The sequence below is a fragment of the Arachis hypogaea genome, chromosome 6 (assembly GCF_003086295.3).
Source record: "Arachis hypogaea cultivar Tifrunner chromosome 6, arahy.Tifrunner.gnm2.J5K5, whole genome shotgun sequence".
Taxonomy (NCBI): Eukaryota; Viridiplantae; Streptophyta; class Magnoliopsida; order Fabales; family Fabaceae; genus Arachis; species Arachis hypogaea.
Genome location: NC_092041.1, coordinates 54,989,683 through 54,995,447, shown reverse-complemented (window position 1 = coordinate 54,995,447; position 5,765 = coordinate 54,989,683). Strand labels below are relative to the sequence as shown.

At 41.2% G+C, this 5,765-nt stretch overlaps 1 non-coding gene across 1 annotated transcript; it reads left to right on the top strand.

Moving 5' to 3' along the window:
- The first annotated feature begins 4,272 nt into the window (after nucleotides 1–4,272).
- On the top strand, nucleotides 4,273–4,380 carry LOC112700529 (small nucleolar RNA R71). The gene has a single exon (XR_003153436.1). It is a non-coding gene; the product is annotated as a small nucleolar RNA R71 (small nucleolar RNA).
- The last annotated feature ends 1,385 nt before the right edge of the window (nucleotides 4,381–5,765 follow it).

The following is a 5,765-nucleotide window of genomic DNA, read 5'->3' as shown; positions in this document are numbered from 1 at the left end:
CATGCCACAGACACATAATTGGGTGAACCTTTTCAGATTGTGACTCAGCTTTGCTAGAGTCCCCAATTAGAGGTGTCCAGGGTTCTTAAACACACTCTTTTTGCCTTGGATCACAACTTTATTATTTTTTTCTTTCTTTTTCTTTCTTCTTTCTATTTTTTTTCGTTTTCTCTTTTTCTCTTTTTTTTTTTTTTTTTTTTGCTTCAAGAATCATTTTAATGATTTTTCAGATCCTTAGTAACATGTCTCCTTTTTCATCATTCTTTCAAGAGCCAACATTCATGAACCACAAATTCAAGATACGTATGCACTGTTTAAGCATACATTCAGAAAACAAAAATATTGCCACCACATCAAAATAATTAAACTATTATAAAATTCAAAATTCATGCAATTCTTTCCTTTTCAATTAAGCACGTTTTTATTCAAGAAAGGTGATGGATTCATAGGACATTCATAACTTTAAGGCATAGACACTAAGACACTAATGATCACAAGACACAAACATAGATAAACATAAGCACTAAAATTCGAAAAACAGAAGAATAAAGAACAAGGAAATCAAAGAACGGGTCCACCTTAGTGATGGCGGCTCTTTCTTCCTCTTGAAGATCCTATGGAGTGCTTGAGCTCCTCAATGTCTCTTCCTTGTCTTTGTTGCTCCTCCCTCATGATTCTTTGATCTTCTCTAATTTCATGGAGGATGATGGAGTGTTCTTGGTGCTCCACCCTTAGTTGTCCCATGTTGGAACTCAATTCTCCTAGGGAGGTGTTCAGTTGCTCCCAATAGTTTTGTGGAGGGAAGTGCATCCCTTGAGGAATCTCAGGGATTTCATGATAAGTGGGGTCTCTTGTGTGCTCCATCCTCTTCTTAGTGATGGGCTTGTCCTCATCAATGGGGATGTCTCCCTCTATGTCAACTCCAACTGAATAACAGAGGTGACAAATGAGATGAGGAAAGGCTAACCTTGCCAAGGTAGAGGACTTGTCCGCCACCTTATAGAGTTCTTGGGCTATAACCTCATGAACTTCTATTTCTTCTCCAATCATGATGCTATGGATCATGATAGCCCGGTCTATGGTAACTTCGGACCGGTTGCTAGTGGGAATGATTGAGCGTTGGATGAACTCCAACCATCCTCTAGCCACGGGCTTGAGGTCATGCCTTCTTAATTGAACCGGCTTCCTTCTTGAATCTCTCTTCCATTGGGCGCCCTCTTCACATATGACTGTGAGGACTTGGTCCAACCTTTGATCAAAGTTGACCCTTCTAGTGTAAGGATGTTCATCTCCTTGCATCATAGGCAAATTGAATGCCAACCTTACACTTTCCGGACTAAAATCCAAGTATTTCCCCCGAACCATAGTAAGATAATTCTTTGGATTCGGGTTCACACTTTGGTCATGGTTCTTGGTGATCCATGCATTGGCATAGAACTCTTGAACCATCAAGATTCCGACTTGTTGAATGGGGTTGGTAAGAACTTCCCAACCTCTTCTTCGGATCTCATGTTGGATCTCCAGATATTCACCCTTTTTGAGTGAAAAAGGGACCTCGGGGATCACCTTTTTCAAGGCCACAACTTCATAGAAGTGGTCTTGATGCACCCTTGAGATGAATCTTTCCTTCTCCCATGACTCGGAGGTGGAAGCTTTTGCCTTCCCTTTCCTCTTTCTAGAGGTTTCTCCGGCCTTGGATGCCATAAATGGTTATGGAAAAACAAAAAGCAATGCTTTTACCACACCAAACTTAAAATGTTTGCTCGTCCTCGAGCAAAAGAAGAAAGAAGAGAGTAGAAGAAGAAGAAATGAGGAAGAAGGGAATGGCTTTGTGTTCGGCCAAAGGGGAGAGAAATGGTGTTTAGGATGTATGAAAATGAAGGAGTGGAGGAGGGTTTATATAGGAGAGGGGGATGGGAAGGTTCGGCCATTTGAGGGTGGGTTTGGGTGGGAAGGTGGTTTGAATTTGAATGGTGAGGTAGGTGGGGTTTTATGAAGGATGGATGTGAGTGGTGAAGAGAAAGATGGGATTTGATAGGTGAAGGGTTTTTTGGGAAGAGGTGTTGAGGTGATTGGTGAATGGGTGAAGAAGAGAGAGAGAGTGGTAGGGTAGGTGGGGATCCTGTGGGGTCCACAGATCCTGAGGTGTCAAGGAAAAGTCATCCCTGCACCAAATGGCAAACAAAATCACGTTTTTAGCCATTTCTGGCGTTAAACGCCGGGCTGGTGCCCATTTCTGGCGTTTAACACCAGCTTCTTGCCCATTTCTGGCGTTTAACGCCAGTCTGGTGCCCCTTTCTGGCGTTAAACGCCCAGAATGGTGCCAGACTGGGCGTTAAACGCCCAACAGCTAACCTCACTGGCATTTAAACGCCAGTGGGTGCATCCTCCAGGGTGTGCTATTTTTCTTCCTGTTTTTCATTCTATTTTTGCTTCTTTCATTAATTTTGTGACTTCTCATGATCATCAACCTACAAAAAAAATAAGATAACAAAAGAAAATAGTTAATTATAAAACATTGGGTTGCCTCCCAACAAGCGCTTCTTTAATGTCAGTAGCTTGACAGTGGGCTCTCATGGAGCCTCAGAAATACTCAGAGCAATGTTGGAACCTCCCAACACCAAACTTAGAGTTTGAATATGGGGGTTCAACACCAAACTTAGAGTTTGGTTGTGGCCTCCCAACACCAAACTTAGAGTTTGACTGTGGGGGCTCTGTTTGGCTCTGTTTTGAGGGAAGCTCTTCATGCTTCCTCTCCATGATGACAGAGGGATATCCTTGGGCCTTAAACACCAAGGATTCTTCATTCACTTGAATGATCAACTCTCCTCTATCAACATCAATCACAGCCCTTGCTGTGGCTAGGAAGGGTCTGCCAAGAATGATGGATTCATCCATGCACTTCCCAGTCTCTAGGACTATGAAATCAGTAGGGATGTAATGGTCTTCAACTTTAACCAGAACATCCTCTACAAGTCCATGGGCTTGTTTTCTTGAATTGTCTGCCATCTCTAGTGAGATTTTTGCAGCTTGCACCTCAGAGATCCCTAACTTCTCCATTACAAAGAGAGGCATGAGGTTTACACTTGACCCTAAGTCACACAAGGCCTTCTTGAAGGTCATGGTGCCTATGGTACAAGGTATTGAAAACTTCCCAGGATCCTGTCTCTTTTGAGGCAGTTTCTGCCTAGACAAGTTATCCAGTTCTTTGGTGAGCAAAGGGGGTTCATCCTCCCAAGTCTCATTTCCAAATAACTTGTCATTTAGCTTCATGATTGCTCCAAGGTATTTAGCAACTTGCTCTTCAGTGACGTACTCATCCTCTTCAGAGGAAGAATACTCATCAGAGCTCATGAATGGCAGAAGTAAGTCCAATGGAATCTCTATGGTCTCAGTTTGAGCCTCAGATTCCCATGTTTCCTCATTAGGGAACTCATTGGAGGCCAGTGGACGCCCAGTGAGGCCTTCCTCAGTGGCGTTCACTGCCTCTTCTTCCTCCCAAAATTCGGCCATGTTGATGGCCTTGCACTCTCCTTTTGGATTTTCTTCTGTATTGCTTGGAAGAGTACTAGGAGGGAGTTCAGTAATTTTCTTGCTCAGCTGACCCACTTGTCCTTCCAAATTTCTAATGGAGGACCTTGTTTCAGTCATGAAACTTTGAGTGGTTTTGATCAGATCAGAGACCATGGTTGCTAAGTCAGAGTTATTCTACTTAGAACTCTCTGTCTGTTGCTGAGAAGATGATGGAAAAGGCTTGCTATTGCTAAACCTGTTTCTTCCACCATTATTGTTGTTGAAACCTTGTTGAGGTCTCTGTTGATCCTTCCATGAAAAATTTGGATGGTTTCTCCATGAAGGATTATAGGTGTTTCCATAGGGTTCTCCCATGTAATTCACCTCTTCCATTGAAGGATTCTCAGGATCATAGGCTTCTTCCTCAGATGAAGCCTCCTTAGTACTGCTTGGTGCATTTTGCATTCCAGACAGACTTTGAGAAATCATATTGACTTGTTGAGTCAATATTTTGTTCTGAGCCAATATGGCATTCAGAGTGTCAATCTCAAGAACTCCTTTCTTCTGACTAGTCCCATTGTTCACAGGATTTCTTTCAGAAGTGTACATGAATTGGTTATTTGCAACCATTTCAATTAGCTCTTGAGCTTCTGTAGGCGGCTTCTTCAAATGAAGAGAGCCTCCAGCAGAGCTATCCAAGGACATCTTGGACAGTTCAGAGAGACCATCATAGAAAATTCCTATGATGCTCCATTCAGAAAGCATGTCAGAGGGACATTTTCTGATTAATTGTTTGTATCTTTCCCAAGCTTCATAGAGGGATTCTCCTTCCTTCTGTCTGAAGGTTTGGACTTCCACTCTAAGCTTACTCAATTTTTGAGGTGGAAAGAACTTTGCCAAGAAGGCATTGACTAGCTTTTCCCAAGAGTCCAGGCTTTCTTTAGGTTGTGAGTCCAACCATGTCCTAGCTCTGTCTCTTACAGCAAAAGGGAATAGCATAAGTCTGTAGACCTCAGGGTCAACCCCATTAGTCTTGACAGTGTCACAGATTTGCAAGAACTCAGCCAAAAACTGATGAGGATCTTCCAGTGGAAGTCCATGGAACTTGCAATTCTGTTGCATTAGAGAAACTAATTGAGGCTTAAGCTCAAAGTTGTTTGCTCCAATGGCAGGGATAGAGATGCTTCTCCCATAGAAATCGGGAGTAGGTGCAGTAAAGTCACCCAGCACCTTCCTTGCATTGTTGGCATTGTTGTTTTCAGCTGCCATGTGTTCTTCTCCTTTGAAGAATTCGGTCAGGTCCTCTAAAGAGAGTTGTGCTTTGGCTTCTCTTAGGTTTCTCTTCAAGGTCCTTTCAGGTTCAGGATCAGCCTCAACAAGAATGCCTTTGTCTTTGCTCCTGCTCATATGAGAGAGAAGAGAACAAGAAATGTGGAATCCTCTATGTCACAGTATAGAGATTCCTTGAAGTGTCAGAGGAAAAGAAGAGTAGAAGACAGAAGTAGAAAATTTGAACTTGTCAATTGAGATGGAGTTCGAATTTTGCATTAAGGAATAGTGTTAGTCCATAAATAGAAGGATGTGAGAAGAAGGGAGGTAATTTTCGAAAATTAAGTAAAAGAGTTTGAAAACATTTTTGAAAAACACTAATTGATTTTCGAAAATGAAAGTGGAAAAGAAATCAAGTGATTTTTGAAAAAGATTTTGAAATTAGAAATCAAAAAGATTTGATTGAAAACTATTTTGAAAAAGATGTGGTTAAGAAGATATGATTAGTTTTTAAAAGGATGTGATTGAGAAGATATGATTTGAAAAACATTTTAAAAGATTTGATTTTGAAAATTAATGACTTGGCTATCAAGAAAAGATATGATTCAAACATTAAACCTTTCTCAACAGAAAAGGCAACATATTTGAAATGTTGAATCAAATCATTAATTGATAGTAAGTATTTTTGAAAATAGAAAGAAATTGAATTTGAAAGAGATTTGATTGAAGAGATATGATTTGAAAAAGATTTGATTTTGAAAAACTTTGAAAACCTGAAAAAAATTGCATTGAAAAATAGAATCTTCCCCCTTGTGCCATCCTGGCGTTAAACGCCCAGAATGGTGCACATTCTGGCGTTTAACGCCCAAAACTATACCTTTTTGGGCGTTAAACGCCCAACCAGGTACCCTGACTGGCATTTAAACGCCAGTCTGTCCTTCTTCACTGGGCGTTTTGAACGCCCAGCTTTTTCTGTATAATTC